We start from the raw sequence: 20,341 nt of genomic DNA on the forward strand, positions 1-20,341 counted from the left end.
ATGATTAAGAAATCAAGAGTATTTCTTAACTCATCTGCATATCATATGAGGAATCAAGAGTATTTCTCAATTCATTTAAATTAATGATTAAGAAATCATGAGTATTTCTTTACTCATCGACATATCATATGAGAAATCAAGAGTATTTCTCAATTCGTTTACATTCCTGATTAAGAAATCAAGAGTATTTCTTAACTCATCGGCATATCATATAAGAAATCAAGAGTATTTCTTAACTCATCGGCATATCATATAAGAAATCAAGAGTATTTCTCAATTCATTTACATTCGTGATTAAGAAATCAAGAGTATTTCTTAACTCATCTTCATATCATCTGAGAAATCAAGAGTATTTCTCAATTCTTTTACATTCATGATTAAGAAATCAAGAGTATTCCTTAACTCATTTTCACATCATATGAGAAATTGAGAGCATTTCTCAGTTTATTTACATTCACGATTAAGAAATCAAGAGTATTTCTTAATTCATACCATTTCATATTTAAGAAGTCGAGAGTACTTCTTAACTTGCATAGCATCTAAGGAATCAAGAGTATTTCTTAGTTCATTTACATTCATGATTAAGAAATCAAGAGTATCTCTTAACTCATACCATTTCATATTTAAGAAGTCAAGAGTACTTCTTAACCTGCATAGCATCTGAGAAATCAAGAGCATTTCTCATATCATTTGTCATCTGATGATTAAGAAATAAAGAGTATTTCTTAATTCATCTGCATTTTCATTCAGCCATATGATGATTAAGAGATCAAGAGTATTTCTTAATTCATTCATCTCTAAGGAGTCAAGGGTACTTCTTAACATCCATATCATTTGTTATTCATATAGTTGAGAAATCGAGAGTATTTGTTAATTTATTTGCATTCATTTTTTTAGGAGTCAAGAGTACTTCTTAACCTTCATTGCATCCCTGTCGCTTGACGATTAAGAAATCAAGAGCATATCCTAAATATCGTTACACTCATTTGCATTATCATCTGCTGATTAAGAAATCAAGGGTATTTCTTAACCTGTGTACATTCATTTGTAATAAACAAGCATATCATTCTTTTGCATAGAAGGGCAAAATTTGGGTATGTTTGGTATTTAAACTATCTTTCACCATGATGATTTGAAGACAAGAGTTCTTTAAATCCTCTAGTTAAAGATGTTTAAATAGAGGTAGTTGTCATACCCTAAATTTTACCCTGTGTTTTTTCACTCGTATCAACATAGTATAATCTATCCATTTTGTCATGTATTTCATAAGTTAAAAGTACTCATCAGGATTTAGATGAAAAGTCAGGAGCTCTGGTACTTTATCTGGTTTCGATGACATTCGTTCAGTCGTCTGTTGATTAAGAAGTCAAAATAATTGATTTCTCAACCTCAATACATTGCTTATTTTTGTTGCATCATGTTTTAGAGGTTCAGAGGGTGACAATCAAGAGTTGTCGTCATCTGAATCTTTGTAGGATTTTGTTTGTGTTTAAGAATTAGAAGCAAATGGTCCAAGAGTGATTCAGTTGCATCTAATTGTCCATCCATGGTTCAATGCATTTAAAAGTCGTTTACATTTTATACTTGTCACAACATGCATTTTGTTTCGCATAATAGTTAAAATGTTGCTCGAGTTAATTTTTCGGATCTACAGACAGAACGGTGAAATCGTTTCTCAACTGTAGGTCGAATTATCGGGCGGGAAATTTTAAAATTGAGCTTGCAGACGCCAGTTTTATTAATCTACGGTTCGTGTAGTTTAATTTGGTGTGCTCATTTTAATTTTTCGCCTACTTTTTCGGTCGTATTTTAATCAGTCTGAGTCTTTTAACCGATCATTTTTTATTTCAAAATCTGATTGAAACTTGTATGTTTCTGAGAAGTTTATTTCGCGTTGATAAGTTTGGTGCATTCAGTTTATTTTTTCAAACATTTTGACACCCGATTTTTGTTATTTTTTATCCGATTATTTTTATTTTTTTAGCCAATTTTATTAATAAGATTATTTAGAATTAATCATGTGTTTTATATATAATTTTATTTTATCTTTAAAATTTTTGTATTTATTATTTATTATTTTTTAGATTTTTTTTGAAAATGTAAGAATTAAGTTTTAATTATAAAAAAAACAAGTAAAAATATCTTTCTTCCTCCAGCCATGCACCTCTATGCGTCCCCAAGTTTCTACCACCACAAATAGGACACGCCTCCAACTTTAGTCCACACAAAAATATAACACACTCCTTCCATAACTCATTTTTTTTCTCTGATGTGAAAATGAGTAGTAGAGATGAAAAATCACATCCCAAGCACAACATAAATAACCCATATACTATCTTATTTTTGAATTAACTGAACCTCTTACACCATGAACATACTTCATGTTCTCCATTACTTCTATATATCATAAACACCGCATGCTTCACTATTCATCTTCTTCTATATCAATCATATATAAACTCCATCATAGTGTGACAACCAACAACCTTGCACCTTCATTAAGACTACTGTAGCATCACCATTCATGCTCAAACCATCAACAACAATTCCATAATCTTTTTTTATTTTTATAATAAGAACTCTCACCATCACTATCAAAACCATTACTATCAACACCAACTACACCATAAACCAAAAATTCCAACCATTAAAATCTCTTTTCTATTTTTTTCTTCAACACAAGAGGCTGTGACAACTCTCACATAAATCCAACAAACCTCACTCTTATCATTGACACATATATCTTAAAGCTCTCAAAAAACTTATCAAAAAGAAAAATCTGCAATTAAAGATTCATCTCTCTCACCACACAGAGACAAAACACTTCTCCATTAACCTTGGTCACGCCAGAAACTGGCTGCGTGTTCCCACCAATTTCATCGGCATTCAACCACCTCTTCGAGCTTCCTTCGCCGTGTTCTTCCTTTCCAACACACACAAACAGGAAATCAAAATCGAAAATTCACTCACCGCCAACGACCCAGCCGCAACCTCCGCTTATTCTTGCGCGACTGCATCTTTTCAATTTCTTCGAGCATTCCCGCCGGCGACGCCGCTTCGGGAGCACCTCACCACCACCATTTCCATTATCGGTAATCACTTCTTTTTTATAATTTATTATGATTTCATTGTAGTGGATTTTAAAAAAAATTGTGTGATATTTTTATTATGATGATTGGTGGGGATAAATTTGTTTTTATTTTCATGGTAAAAAATAGAGATATGTATACGATGGAAATGGATGAGTAGTTTTAAAAGAAGATTTCTAAGTTCTCTCTCTTCATAAGTTTTGTATTGTTTTTTTAATTGTTAATTAAATTGGTTGTCACGTGTCTCGGCCTGATTGGTGGGTAAAGAAATTTGAAAAAAGACCAAAACTCACTCACCCAAAAAAAACCAACGCCTATTTCAATCCCATTAATTTTTTTTATTATTATTTTTTCTTCCTGATTGTGTTTATTTAAGTTAACTATTATGTTTTGTTTTGTTTTAATTGAATCACATTTGTCAATTGGGCCTATTGCTTTGGGTTAGAGCATCTTGCTAAATCATACCTTATTATTTGATTTTACACCCTTGTTGCCTTATTTCTATTTTATTTATTTATTTTGTATTTTGTATCATCTTGATTTTATTTGTCGAGTAATTAATCCCGTAATCGGTTAATCTTTCGTCTTAGAATTTAGTTAGCTATTGTTTTGTCCATTAAAGGACTGGTTAATTATTTTCCTTTGCGCGTTGATTAATTGATCTAATGCGATGTTTTTAGCGTCATGGTAATGCGACTATCTGATCATTCGTCTTAAACCGTTTCGTATTGCACATGTAAAAAATTTCCCTAATGTTTCACCATAATTTCAATCAATTTCAATTTCAAACCATTGCACAAACCACTTTCTAAACCAAAGTCAAATCAAACACTTGATCCAACGTCAAGTTGTTTTCTCTTTCAAAAAACTATTTTCTTAAATAATAGATTGGAAGGAAAAAGATTGATTGGGTTTAGACCTTCCTCAGTCTCTGATTATCTGAACACTGCAGTAGAGCTCCCTGTTTGAAAAATCGTCTTAAATTTTAAAACATATTCAAAACAAATCAAACCTATATTTTCCTGCCCCTGCCACATCCAAACTATTTTCATAAAGTCAACTTCAAACGCTTGATCCAATGTCAAGTCGTCTCCCTATTTTCAAAAGCTTTTCACAATAAAAATGGAAGAAACTGATTAAGTTTAGACTTTCTCTATTTCGGATGTTAGGATACTGTTGTAGAGCTCAATGTTCAAACATCCGTCTTCCATATTAAAATACAACAATTACTAGAATTAAGTCATTTCTCTTATAGAAGAAAAATATTGATTGGGTATCGACCTTCTCTTTCCCGATTATTTGGACACTGTTGTAGAGCTCTATGTCTGATTAATCGTCTTCCGTTAATGAACTTTGACCTAATTTACCACACATTTTCATAACAAAATTTTGGATGAAAAGAGAGTGATTAGGCTTAGGCCTCTTCCTTTTTGAGCATCTGAGTACTACAATAGAGCTCCCTGTTTGGATGCTTGTCTCCGCTTAAAATAAACTCAAACTCATCAAACTTGTTTTTCGCCCATTGTGCGACTCCGAAAACATTTTCAGAAAAGAGTATGTAACATCTATTTTGATGCGAAACAAACAAAGACTTCAGCCTCCAAGAGTGAGCAGCAAGTAAATGTTTAATCGCTCAAATGTGATCCAAGCATCACTCTCTTTAAAAGCAATCCATCCAATAGTTCTCTTTGGGTAGAACCACATATGCCTTGAGTTCTTCATAACACCTGAAGATACGTAGGATCCGGATTGCAAAATCTTGTCTGGCACATTAATATTAAAACACCCCTAAGTCTTTCCTTTCTTTATTTCTCTTTTCTCGCCCAATAAGTAGAAGATCACAAATAATATCATGCTAACACTCTAACACAAAACTAACTAAATGGGTCCCATCGAGTACGATGGACGTGGGGGGTGTTAATAACTTCCCCTTGCATAACCGACTCCTGAACCCGATTTAGTTGCGATGGCCATTTCTTTTTGTTTTTCATGGGTTTTATCGATATTTTCCCTTTCCCTCTTTGGGAATAAATAAAGTTTGGTGGCGACTCTGTTTTGTTTATATTTTGAGCGTCCCTTACGCTCGAGTATTTTTCCCACCGTGACAGTTGCAACATCCCTATAATATCTTATGTCGATCTTGAAATCTTTGTATCCACTTCAATCAAACCCTTTGTTGAGTAACGGTAAAATATGATCCATGTCACCTTTAAATAATCAGTTGTCTTCAATTCAAGCATGGTGAAACGTATCTTCACATCGTTGTCAATTGAGGGTGAACGATACTCAAGCTTAATAACTTTTTGATTTTCTGGATACCTCAGGAGAATATTCAGTTTGGTTTTCAAATCGAATAGAAGTATATCCTCGGAGATCCTAAATTGAAGTGAAGGATTTACGCTATTCAAATACACAAATGCAAGATGTGGATATGTATTCATTCCGATTTTTGTAAATAAAGTGGATTGGGAGATCCCTTTTTATATTAGTTGGAGATTAATTTGGAACTTATAAATCATATCCTTTCATCAGGACATACAAAAAAAACAAGTTGCATTGTTAGATTAAAACTAAAATGTATCAAAATAGGTGTCACTACATAAATCTACAGGTGGTTCCTTATTTGACCTTTCCTTATTTGCTCCCCTTTCAATGTCACTCAACTTGGTGAACTTTTTCATCCTTTTCAGAAAGTGATTCAACCAAGTTTAAGCAGCTTTGGTGAAATGTGTCGTCCACTCTGGTAATGTCTTTTGTATAACACATCTCGATTTCAAATAAACTTAAATAAAATGTCGTGTTTTCGAAAGTCACACAATACACATGATGCGTCTGGGTGGATTTTGAGGTGGCCTACTTCGAAGTGGAAAAAATGTTTCGGAGAAATCATATCATGTTAAATTAATACATACTATATATTAAGCATTTGTTATAAGATGTCATGTTTATGGGAAGCATATCAATTGATCAAATGTTGTCAAACTACTAACACAAAGAGCAAGAAGATCATGCAAGATGGTGTTTTATCCAATTTCCTGTTTGACATTTCCGGATATGCATCTCTAAAAACATCACTGAGTTGTTAATTAAACAAACTCATTAAATAAAAATACCATAAATGAGTACGAACCCCAAATAATATTCAAAGATGTATCTCCGAACAAAAATTTATTCAAAATGGGGTGGCTTTTAGAAATTACGAAGACTTGTGTAATTTTGAGTATGTCCGGAGATGCATCTCCGAACTCATGAATGGGATTTTTGGGTTTCCAGAGGCATGAGGCGTACCCCTAAGGATGGAAAGAGTATTTCCCTAAATGTATTACTAGCTACTTTGGGTCGGCAAAACGCCCAATTGACTATGGCCAAATTCATCTCAAATTCACTCCATTTGACCCAAGGTATAAATCAGTTCATGAAAAGATGAATTTTCTTTGATATCCACTTTTCAATATACTCATTTTGAATCTTATACTGACTTGGGTGTTTGAGTGTTAACCATACAGGTTCACTCTATGCCGTTGTGATGGAGATCAGCAACACCAGTTCAAGATCATCAGTTCTCCAACTAGATCTATATATGGTTCCTGAACGAGACAATGGAGTCTTTTGTTGGAATCAACTTCCGATTCATGCGATTTCTATGATTTCAGATCCAATCTCCAATTTACCAATTCATAGCCTCTATAGATCACCGAATCAAGAATGTTCAGAAGCAAACACATAGATATGTCACAGTAGATCCAATAAGCCATCATTTCAGGATCCTTTGAAATTCAAAATCTTTGATTCCCTCAAGAACTCCGTGAAGCAAGAAAAAAGATTACCACTGATCTAGATCTATATCTACACCAAAACCTTAAGGTTATTTCACTGAATACCATGATAGAGATTCACGGCTCATCAACCTATATAATGTCTCCTATACTTCCCGCCACTAATATGGTACTTACAGCGGCGATGTCGGAGATACGACGAGTTAATATTTAATGTCATAGGAGATACGGCGAGTTCATAATTAATGTTGGGCACATATACAATACTGAAGCAACTCCTAAGGGTACCAAAGAATCTTCTTCTGATGAACGAAAAGTTTCCTCATGCCAGATCCAAAAGGTCACAGTAAATCTTATTGCATCATTTCTTTATCGCTTGGGTCAGTCGATTAGTAGAGGTTCAATGAATACATCCAGGGGAAAGGTACCCTAAACTCTGGTTACAAGGAGACCGATTGGCACTAATCTCATATCCCCCCAGGCATCGTTGTTCCAAAGGACACACTGGATGAGAAGAACAATTTAAGTTCCAACGACAAAGGTAGGAGAGGCGGGTCTCTCAAGGAACATCGTCTACACCCGACCATCCTCTTTGGTCTAGAGGGGACTACCGGGCCGGATTCCCTATCAAGGAACGTTGAAAAGGCGGGTCTCTAAAAGAATGTCATCCACATCCGACTATCCTCATGGGTCCAGAGGGAGTTGGCCACCAGGCGGGATTGCCTATAAGTGGATTGTCGGTCATTTGTTGACTGCATGAGGTAGATATCCACTCCATAGTAAGATGGGAGTCGGAACATCTTGTCCCGATAATCATAAAGTGCCTCACCAGACATTCGACAAAAGCAATTATATAGTCCTAAGGTTTCAACGACCATCCTCAAGCTACATCCCTGATGGAACCGACCATCCAACGATACGTCGCAGACAAAGATAATGTAGGATGCTCTGATGTATCGTTCGACTGAAGGAGATACCATAAATAAGAGAAGACCACCTCTTAGAGCTCTAAGGAAGGACAAGTACCAAGACTCAAGATATCACCAGTACACAATATGATTACTACTTAAAGTCTATTAATCTAGTCATTCTATTGTTTCTTATAACGGAACCACTTTATTATTAGTATAAATATTTATGCATCTTCTTCTTCCTTTTGTTATATGCTTCCTTGTCTCTCCTTCCTTTAGAGCACTCAAGCCATGAATAAAAAAGATTACACGTATTTCTGCTTAAAGATTACACGTATTTCTGCATAGTCAAAGATTACATGCATTTTTGCATAGCCAAACTATTGGATGAGAATATAGAAGTAGAAAAACGCTTGAGAGAAGGTGAATAAACCCTTATTGAAAAATTAAACCGCTTTTTCAAAAACTGAATTTAAGAGATTTTTCACAAGTGCACGCGAAAGGTTTATAGCGAAAATATGAAAATAATACTTTTTAAAACTTGATCACATTAACACTAAATCGATTCACAAATACCATAAATGGTTTTATGATGGTATACAAAGGTATTCAATTAATTCAATTGTATACTCTACAAGGTGTGTTTATACAACGATTCAATATCAATGAATTCTAACCTCAATTATTTATCAAAATTTAATCACCAATTCATACCGATTATAGCAAAATGTAATCTTACGCAATAAATCATTGTTAATTGAATAAATGATAAGCTACGCTATAATTGAAATACCTAAGCATACAAATCCTACGAAAATTCAATGCAAGAGTATGGAGAGAGATAACACCGAGATTTATAGTGCTTCGGCGTTCGTCCCCGCTTTTCCTACGTGCATTATTCAATAGTTTCTCATTGGAACCTACATTGTTCCTTTTTATTTGACAAATATTTTCAAGAGTTCATACAATCACCAATCCATAATAATGTTGAGAATTATAAAATTTTCCTATCATAATCTTGACTTCTATATAGCATAATGTCAAACTCTTATGCATAATCTTTACTCGATTAATACTTCTTGAATATTCCAATATCACCAATATGCTTCAAGCCTTCATGTGTAGCAATCAACCTATTGATCCTATCGATTCCTTGAGCTGAATTGTCTGAATATTTAAGAAGAACTATGCCTTATCCTTGCCTTCCACACAATCACTACCAAGGCAATCTAGAGAGAAGAACCTCCTTCTTTTTACTAGAATTTTTCCAGCATTAGTGACAACAACCTCAATCTTGCAAGCTACCTGAAAATCTCAATCAAATCTTCAAGAATGATTAGTTTCAAGGGTGTATATCCTTCAATCAACTACAAATATCTCATTGTCAAGATCTTGAGTCAAACTGAAGTTGAAAATGTAAGAATTTTGTGGCAAGAACTTTGAACTTTCAAAAAACATAGGGTGTTGACTTTTCACAAAATTACACAAAAATTATTATGGATTTGTTGATTCGTTACATGAAAAATTGTGACAAAAAGGTTTTATATGTGCTTGAGATTACACACAAATATGGTTAAAAAGTTAGTTAGATTCGAATCAAGAACATTTCATTATTTGAATCAACTGAACAAGTGAAGTGGAATAAAAGAAAAATAGAGTTTTGACCCATTTTTTAGTTGATTTGAATCAAGAACAAAGTTTAATTTGAATCAAAGACTTTGTGATTCGAATCATGTGTTAATTCTGATTCAAATCAATCAAGTTGAGCCAACTGAAAAATGTGAATTTTTTTTCCTAATTCGAATTAGGTGTAAAGTTTGGTTCGAAACAATTCTAGTAAAGGTGACCTAGAGTTGGCTTATTCGAATCATGTGTAAAATTTGATTTGTATCAAAGTGTTTGAAAATTTATAGTTTGCCTATGTTCAAAGTGATTCGAATAAGGATATCTGCTTGATTCGAATCAAACACACAAAATCTAAATTTTTCATAATTTTCAAAAGACTTTGAGATTTTTCTTTCCACCTAACTTGAATCAAAAACATATATGGATCTTATTCCACTGACTCATGCAATTGATTAAAAGCATCATGATCAAGTTCAAACCTAACCAATGGTTTATGCATGCTACAAACGAATCATTTCAATACTTGATCCAGAGAGGTGCAATCATGAAGAAGGCTCAATAATCGAAAGTAAATCAAAATGAAAGAGTTAAGACAAGCAATAAAATAAATGTATTTGGGTGCTCCTCATGAATGTATTAGAGACATGCAACTACACAAAGATTACATTCATTTTTGTGCACCCCCCCCCCTCAGATCTAGCCAATCCAATGACGTTGGGCGGTGGAACCCGGAGATGTCCACCTCGATCTAATCTAAGCCTCGGGGGCAGGGACAAGGATCCTACACTTGCCTGAGGAACGACCCTCTATGAGACAAAACGCGATACAAATATACGATCACTTTGTGCCGGTCTCGCCAATTCCAAGAATCACCTCGCTAAATATAGTGCCTGAACCAATACGCTACTAAAACGAACGCCAAATATAGCAACAAAAAATGCTAGCTAAACAACAGTCAATGCATTAAGTCGCAAATAATAAAGGCATATAAGTTCGAGGAGCATCTCAACCACTTCATTATAATAAAATGCATTATTTCTCTCATAAAGCATGCGATTAGGGTTATAACACCCAAGCAGGCAACACATAGCAACTAAGGAACACCGGTGATCCCACCAAGGCGAACAAACTTTGTATTGCAGGGTAAAAAGAGCAAGCCTTGGAGTTACAACAATTCGCAAACAACCAAAAAAAGAAACACGTGGACAATGATAAAATTAAGTCAAGTGCAAGGCTCTAAACTAAATAATATCCAAGTCATTGATACTCTCATAAATATTAATAATTGTTACGCCCAATTTATACAAGTCTTTGTCATACCCCAATTTTGTCCATAAAACAATAAATTCATTCATTCATCATGACATTTACATCATATGCATATCATGACACACATTTCTTTAAGCATAATGCCTAAATATTTCAATTAATAATTGTGTTCGACATCTTTCCATCAGAATAATAGAATTTCAAACTACTTGTCTATAAAGTTTTTTTGGGCCACATTTGCCTTTTATTATGCCACGTCAATGTTAACTTAATTTTTTTTAATGTGATGCAGACGACATCTAATCTATATCATTGGAGACTATAAAATACAAATTAGGCAAACTCAAAAGACAAAAACTAAGCAATTAAAATTTAAAGAGCTAAAATCAAACCATTAAAAAATAGGGATAAAAATGCATTTAAACCTTATAAATAATATTACTATTTTTGATGTAATTAGTCTTTGATTTTAAAATATTTCCACGTGAAAGAAATTACGAAACATCTAGTCTAGTTTTCTTTTGGCTACTTATCATGTCTTTGCATAAAGTTTTTGTAGTGCACGAGGGAGACATTAGAACTACACATTTCATACTTGAAGACAATATGTACAAAATTCCTCTTCCTCAGTCTAGGACCCATCTTAACCTATGATTTCAATTTTTGTGCTGTTTCATTAGAATTTTTAACGACATGCACCTCCGTGATTTCAGCAAAGGCTAGCAACAAAACCACACATGTTCTTGCTAGTGGTACTATACACAGTTGCTGAGGTCTTGTTCCAAACCACTAGTATATGTCTACTTATCTACAAAATTATGTGAGATGTTAAACATTTCACACATTCTCTCTCACATAGACACACACACACATACATATATATATATATATATATATATATATATATATATATATATATATATATATATATTCTCTTTTACTGCATTTCTTTTATCATGATTTTTTTTGCTATGATACCCATATATTATTAATTAGGTGAGTTATTAAATATCGGCTAATGCTAATTTGTGTTTTTATATTGCAAGTAAAAAAGAAAATATATAATATTTGTTTTAAAAACTGTGTACTCAACATTTAAAAGTCAACATATTATATTCCCTCTATTTTTATTATAAACTTTTATATTTATTAAATAAATAATGTATTGAAATTTGAGACTATATAGAATAAATATATTAATTATTTAATAAATTTAAAAAATTTAAAATTTAATTATAATAAAAAATAAAAGGAGTATGATACAAAAAAAAGTTATATTATATTATTCAATAATAAATTCTCACACTTGTATCTTTAATAGACAATTTAGCAAAACTCTTTAATATAGATAACTTGCAAAACCATCTAATATAGACAACTTAGTACAAAAGTAGGCAAAGTTACATCACAATTCTTTAACTTAACTTTGCTTATCAAAAAAAAATAACTTCAATTTTTTTACACGTCAATGTTTTAATGTCGTGTTAAATAGATATCCTTTACATGTTAAATTGGACTTTTATTTTAAAGTCATATTTAACCATTCAACAGTACAAATTAATTTATTATGAAAATAGAAGATCAAGCATACTTAAAAGTATGATGTATAAGACAAAGAATAAAACCAGTCACACTGAAGAGACTCAAACAAAATTAATCTATCAAATAATCTGAAAGCAAAACCATAATAAGAATAACAAGATAAAGAAACAACAACAAGAAATTATTTATCAAGTTTGATATACAATGGATTACTTTGAAGAGAGAATAACTTCTCGATCCACTACCATTCAAGAGTTTTAAAAAGAAATTACAAATGAATTATAAAAATGTTCAAAAAATTTATAAAAATATCACCTAATTTCTACTTATTAGAGATTAATATCCACATCCTTCCAATACATGAATCACTCAATCCTAAAATATTTAAAAGTATTTTTCAACCCTTACATAACCTCCAAAGATATCTCAATTCTTAGGACTATAACCCTCTAAGAATACTTCTCTTGTGTCTCTAAGTTTCTCTCTCTAAAAAGACAAATATTTTTGACACATATTTCGAGAGTGTCTATAAGAAACACCTAGCATTTTTGCGAAACCAAATACTTTAACTTATTCAATGAAAATGGATTTTTTTTAAAAATTCCACAAGTCTCCATTTTTCTTTCAAATCGGTGTTGATGTCAATTTAATCATCAACCATATTGTTGCTCACTCCAAGTTTGATTCACAATTCGATAAAATTGATCAAGTTCAATCAATGCTTCAACCTTAACCTAGGTACTTGGTGAGCACATTCGTCATATTGTCTTCCAGAAAAAAAGTTCTCCGCCACGATATTCTTCGATTAGATTATATCTTTAATTAAGTGCAAAAGAATGTGTATGCTTTGTCGTCTCATAATACAACTTAATTATTAGTCATATAAATTTCTCTTTGACTATCACAATATATTTTCATACATACTTGAGTGAATCCTAAATCTCCAGTCACACCTCTTAACCATATTGCTTTCTTGACCCCTTCAACTACGAAAATATACTCCATTTTAGTGTTAGATAAAACAAATAATGATTAGTGATTTGATTTCCAACTTATAGATAATCCAAACAACGTAAATACAAAATCCGAAAAGAATTTTTTAGTGTCCATGTTTCTCACATAGTTTGTATACCAAAAACATGCTCCAAAGTGTCTTTCCCTTTGGCTATCTTCGTATGCCTCAAACATTCCTTTATGGATCCATTCAAATACCTTAACACCCACTTCAAAACTTCCCAATAAACTCGAACATCATAAACCGATGTACAATGCTAATGGAATATGTTAAGTCAGGTATACAACTACTTGTCCCATACATGATTGTTCTAAATCCACTAGCATATGGATTAATCTTCATCATCTTCTTCTCATCTCCATTTGAAGACATTGTATAACCGAAATCTTAGTGTGATAACCAAAAAGATTGTTGGGGATTTTAACATCAAGAATTCTAAATCACTCAACTATTTTCTTCAAATAATTAAATTGAGATAAAAAAATTAAATCTTTCACGGTTTCTCGTGATATAAATCCTTAGGATCCTCTTAGCCTCACCAATATCTTTCATCTCAAATTCTCCATTCAAAGTCTCTTTAAGCTTATCGATCTTTTCTTTTTTAGAGCTTGCCATCAAGATAACATCATCATATTGAAATAGGTAGGCAATGACTTATATGAATTAATATAATCTTGATTTGGAACAATTAGATGTCAAAATGACTTTCTTACATGGAGACCTTGAAAACACAATCTACATGGAGTAACTAAAGGGTTTTGGAGAGTACATGTCTAACACACGTCTTTTGAAGAAATCTTTGTATGAGTTGACGTAAATCCCAGGGCAATGGTATCGATGCTTTACCACAAGTTAAAATATTTCATCGTAATAAATTTCCTCCACCTTAGTAAAACCATTTTCCATAAATATTTCTTTATACATTGGTTATTCAATAAAAAAATACTTTCATTTTTCTTGAATATCCACTTGCATCCGACCACCCTTTATCGAATTGTTAATGTACATCCCAAAAATTTAGTTTAACCAACCGAGGAGTAAGATTGGAGAATACTATTATGTACATGAATTCTATGAAGCCGAGTTAGTGTGACAGTCGAGTATGATAAAGCTAATAGGTCGGATGGTCGTGTTCACATCTACTAGTCGGAACCGATTTTCTATAAGCTGGGAATGATCCAGAGTAGGCAAGACGGATCCAACTTCCTATAAGTCGGGGATGGTCCAGTTAGCGCAAGTTGGATCCGATAATAAGGCTAAAATTTCATTTGAAGGATCATAAGAAACGTTTATAGGATGATACATTATGACATGGGAGTTATAATTAGTGAAGAGGCGGACGTTACATGACAATTATAAGGACGACGTACATTATGGCCAGATGTATTTATGAAGAATACATATAGTCAAGCAAAGGGGGAGAGAAGGAGATGGAGACCTATAAATAGGAGAATGTTTGAAGGGTGAATGACAGAAAAACATGAGACAGAAACACATAACAAACACTCCAACAAATCATTTTAGTCTCTCCTTAACTGAAAACAAGGAAGTTAGTGTTTTTCAGAAAGAACATTTAGCGCCCACCGTGGGGCCTAGGTAAAACTTGCCCAGGCCATACAAAAGCATTATCATAAGCGTTAATACTTTAGCTAGACGGTATCAGGATCATCTCCCAGTCGAAGCGATCCACCATTGCCACCAGATATGACTCAATTGCTCGTGGTTGTGGAAGCACTTCGTCAACAACATGAAGCCTTGCAAGATAGTGTCCAAGTATTGCAAACACAAAGTCTTCATGATGGGGATACAAAGGAGGAGCCTCTAGAATCTCAGCTCATATCCAAAGCTATCTGGGATGATCAAGTCCTGAAGAACTTCAAGCCACCATCATTAGTATCTTTCAATGGTAAAATTGATCCATATGAGCATATTATTGCCATAAATAACCAAATGGAAATAGTAGGGGCTTTTGAGTCACTTAAGTGCGAGCTCATGGTTAGAAACTTTAAAGAGGGTGCTTTGTGGTGATATATGAGTCTACCCGGGTTCTCGATCATCAACTACTAGGACTTAACCAAGATTATGGTACATCACTTTTCGGAAAGTAAGCATATGAAAGTGCTGACTACCAGTTTATTTAACGTCCAACAAGGGCACACGAAATCTATCTGAGAATATATGGAAATATTCAATGAAGAAACAATTAAGGTATCCCATCTGAATCATGAAATGTTCGTCGGAGCATTTCAGTACGACCTCAAAGTCGGGCAATTCAATGAATCTTTAGCACAAAAGCTGACATGCCATGTGGACGAGGTTATCACCCGAGCGGAATGTCACATCAAAGGAGAGGAAAGTAACATGGAAAAACGATCTTGATATTACTAGCTGACAAATTTCTGCCAGAGAAGGCAAACTCACTCGACTAGGGAACCCGTCGGAATAGGAGATCGACAAGAAGCTGGACAATCCATGGGTCGACACCAAGAGTTCCGGTCGAAGTCGAAGGGTCTCCATGGAGAGAGTGGTCATGGGCGGCCAAAAACGTGGGCGGTTATCTACGTACATGAGAGAAGTGGGTCGACACATGTCATCTCAAGATATGTTCGTAACCCCCTGACGGTTACTTTTTATTAGTATTTAAATAAGTGTTAGGGATCATTTGTGGGATGGCATTTTTAGCATTTGCAGTAGGAGTACACTTGAAGTACCAAAACGTTTACGAGAAAAGAGTCATATCCATATAAAAAATGTACCTTTGCCTCCATTTATATTCATCAGTCATTTAAACTTACAAAGTTGTCTTTACTTTATTGCTTTACTTTCACTATGTTTTCGCTTGTCATTGCTTTTTACTACCTTTCTAACTCATCGAGAGTTATATTTAATCCTCTTGAACATTTCAAAGACATTGGCCACTGTAGCGGTACATTCATGACCGTTAAGCTATGGATAAACTTAACGTCAATAAAACCAGAGTCACCACCGCACTTTTATTGTTTCCAAAGGAAAAGGGAAAAGTACGAACAAAACCCAAAGATAAGAAGTTTTCAAATCAAAACTAATAAAATGCCAGAGATTACAGGTAAGGGGGTTGGTTACATAGAGAGAAGGTGTTAGCACCCAAAGTGTCCTAGGTACTCCTAGGGAGCCCTTTTTTATGTGTGTATATGTGTTTTGGTATAAAATGATGTTTGCGATAAATAGAGTGTGGGGATGAGAAAAGAATTCATTAATTATATTTTTGTGTTTAACAAGACCTTCAGACTTGTGCCTACGTACCAACATAAAAATGAGGGATCAAAACCTCGTAGTTCGTAGTATCAATTTCAAAATGAGTGAATTGCTTTTAACAAAATTTAAATTTAAAAAGAGGCACAAAGGGCCTAAAAGAGTTTGAATGAGTGTTAGTTCTTTTTGTCTTTTGAAATTTTAAGTCAATATGGTTAAGTTTATTTACAAGTCTGGTTTAAGAAAAGAGTTTAAAAATGCAATGACATAAGGCAAAGGTTTCTAATTTTCAATAAAATCTAAGTTTAGAAATCACAAGCAAAGAAGATTTTTGAAAGTGGGGAGAGATTTGAAATTTAAGAAATGGGAGGAGATGAAGAGGATAATCCTAAGCATAAAATTAAAAGTTAAGAGTTGAAAAGATCTGACCAATGGGATGCAATCCAACAGACAAAAATGTCATATAGAAACCCACTTTTTCCTTTGGATTTTAAAATCAATAAATATCAATAAACAAGTAGCAATATGAATAGCAAGGCATCAAATAAAGATAGCCACACCCAAGCAAGCAACTTCACAGTCTTCTTCTTCATCTTCCTATGTATCAGATGACATACTCCTTGAATGGCTCAGAATAAGACATTAGACACAGGTTCAAAGTAACATTTGCATCAAGACCATGTAGCAAATGAACTCAAGTGGATCCCAATACTTGTATCAGATGAAAGCTCAAATCACAATAGCTTGGTTTCAGAAATGTTGGCATTTGCCAAGTCCTTTTGCATAAGGGATGTTGCCTAATTCTAAGTCCAAGGCTCATATCAAATCCAACAGTCCCCACAAATATTTTTTAGGGGTTTTGTTGTTTATTAGGTATTTTAAGGTCCTAAGACCATAAACACAAACAATATACTCAAACAAATATATACAATCACAATATATGGCTCAAGTGAGCAAAGTGAAAATGGCATAAACATAAACTAGTTAAATGATATGTAAAATGGCAAATGGAATGGTAAATGACTTGAATTTAAATTGCATAAAGTAAATGACTTGAAATTAAAAGCAATAATAATAAAAGTTAGTCAAATGTTAGTTGATTAGAAGTTAGTGGAGTTTTGTTTTTCAATTGATTAAGTCATTCTTTGGAGAACACTCAACCCTCTATTCACAAGCATAGATCCTTGAACCAAGACATCTTCCAAAGGAAGGAAAAAAGGCCAAGTTTTCACACAATATCATGAAAGGGGGGAGACTTACAATCTCACTTACTAGAATGTTATGCCTTTGGGTCAAAATTTAGCGCTATGTTAAGCAATCGTAATTGGACTTACGTAGAAGTCACAACTATCTGAGGCCAGACAATAAGTTTTTTGGTGTTAATGCATGTTAGAGATATGGTATAATGAACCATACTCCTAAAACATACCACACACAAAAATAAAATGATCAAAGGATGAACCTAATCTCATCCATACTTGTATTGGTTCATCTAACATGAAATTATTGATGAACCAATTAGCCTTAGGATATTGAGACTTCATTGGTCAATGGAAGAGATGAGATAGAATGGGATTGAAGATGAAAAGGGAGGGGAGATGAGATAAACACAAATTGGTCATGGAAGGAATTTTATCAAATTAAAATCATTCATTCATTTTGGGAGATGAAATGTACATTTCATCAATCCCCTAAATCCAATGATTTTAATCCAACAAAAGTCAAATCAACCTTGACCAAGGCCCAAACACATAGTCAAACTTCACAAGTCAATAAAAATGGCTCAACATAATTTCTACACAATTAATCAATTAAAAATCAAATTAAAATGCATTTAAATTAAATTATGTTTGATCAAAAACATAAAACCTCTTCAAAACACCAAATAAATGGCCAAGATATTTATCATAGGTCAAACAAGGTCAAAGGATCTTGAACAAAAAATTTCATAATTTTTGAAAAGTTAGAAGTATTTTTAAACAATTAAAAATATGCACAAAAACAATTAATTCATGAAAAATATCAAAATTAATCCAAAAAATAATTTTAATTCAGAAACTGAAAGAGCAAAATATTTGAATTTTTTTTTGTGAAAGTCCCATATTTTTTGGATTAAAAATGAAATTAATATGAATTAATTAAAAATAATGGATTAAATGAAATATTCAGAAATTAAAAAAAAAGTCATCTGATCTCCCTCATTAATTGAGGTGGCAGATCAGATGAATGGAAACATGCGTTCCACATGCTCTTCAGTCAATTGTCCCACACACGTGGTAATCAAAACCAACACACAAGATTAAAACAATTCAGTTGGATCCTATGGCTGAGATGCATGACAACACATCACCGGAGCTAGGGCTCCGGTTTTCTTCTCCAGTGGACCTCACCGGACTGGTCCACCATCAACCATCACCAAAATGAAAAACAAGGACATGGATTTAAAGAAAAAATACTCAGGAGCTCGAATCTGACCTCAACTTTGTCCAATTCCAAGTATATAAAAAGATACAGGGATTTGAATTTTGAGGATCATGAACTGAGTTACTTCGATTTGACCTCAAAGCTACTTAATCTTCTTGCCTACATTGATAGGACTTCAGACAACCAAAAATCATAAAGAATGGTGGATAATTGAGAGAGAATCGAAGAGAAGAAGTTTCTGAAAAATCACCTTCGAGTTGATCCAATTCCACTTGATCTTGATCTAGATTTGATTGCTTTCTCTTCTTCTTTCTTGCAGGAACCAAATGAGATAAAAAGGGAAGTGAATTTCTAGAGTTTGAACTTCCAAACATAAGATGAAGTTCAAGCTCGATTTCAAGAGAAATCTTTAGAAATTCTATGGCAGTGGGGGTTTGAATCAGTCTAGCAAAGCTTGGGCAAGGTATTGATGAAGTTCTAATCACACTGCCTCTCTATTTATAGCCAATGCAATTGATTTCTACACACTTCCATTCAAATGCCAAAAATATAAATTCAAGTGTGCATGCTTGCATGGGCGTGTATAGAGCCTAAAGAATGATTGGTAAGGGTCCAAAAGTCTGTACATGTCATGCTTAAGGTGTTGCATTAAGCCATGCATTGTTGAATTGAATTGGATCATGACATTCTTCCAAATGGTACTTCACATTGCACCCATGTGCAAGTCCTTTAATTTTGATCCAAATGGGATGATATTGGACTTTTTGGAAAGTTGAGATCAAGGGGAGCAACTTTTATGTTGAATACTTTTTCATTTTAAGCTTGGATCATAACGAATTTCGAGGTGGAAGTTTGGAAAATCAAACATATTTGAAAATTTTCTAAGTCCCAAGTCAAATATTCACTTCTTCCACCTTGAATAACTTTTTCTATGGACTTCAAATGAGAAACTTTCATTCATAAAAGTTGTAGCTATTTCAAACCTCTTAAATTTAGTCACAAATTTAACCTCATTTGGATTTGTCATGAAGGAGTTATGCACTTTAGAAGTTGAGGAAAATCACTTGTTCAATGGTATTGGTCCAGAGTGACCTATAATGTTTCCTCTTGGCACATGCATTTGAAAGTTGAATTTTCACTTCCTCCAAACATAAAAGTTGAATTAGACATATTGAATTTGATCATGCAGTTTGAATGGATTCCAACTCATAAAACATTAGCAAGTTATGGTCTTGGGAAGTTGACCTCCAAACTAGGGTTCAAACAAAATGACCTATAATATTTCACCATAAACAATGACTTTCTAAAAAAACTAGCTCTTGACCTCAACACTAAAGTTGTTTGGAATGTCATTATGAGTAACTTTTATCTTGGAATAATTTTCATATAACAAACATTGTAGGAGATAGGGTCTAGGGAACCCCAGTTTTGACTAGTTGACTTTCTCTGATCAACCAC

The sequence above is a fragment of the Lathyrus oleraceus genome, chromosome 5 (assembly GCF_024323335.1).
Source record: "Lathyrus oleraceus cultivar Zhongwan6 chromosome 5, CAAS_Psat_ZW6_1.0, whole genome shotgun sequence".
Taxonomy (NCBI): domain Eukaryota; kingdom Viridiplantae; phylum Streptophyta; class Magnoliopsida; order Fabales; family Fabaceae; genus Lathyrus; species Lathyrus oleraceus.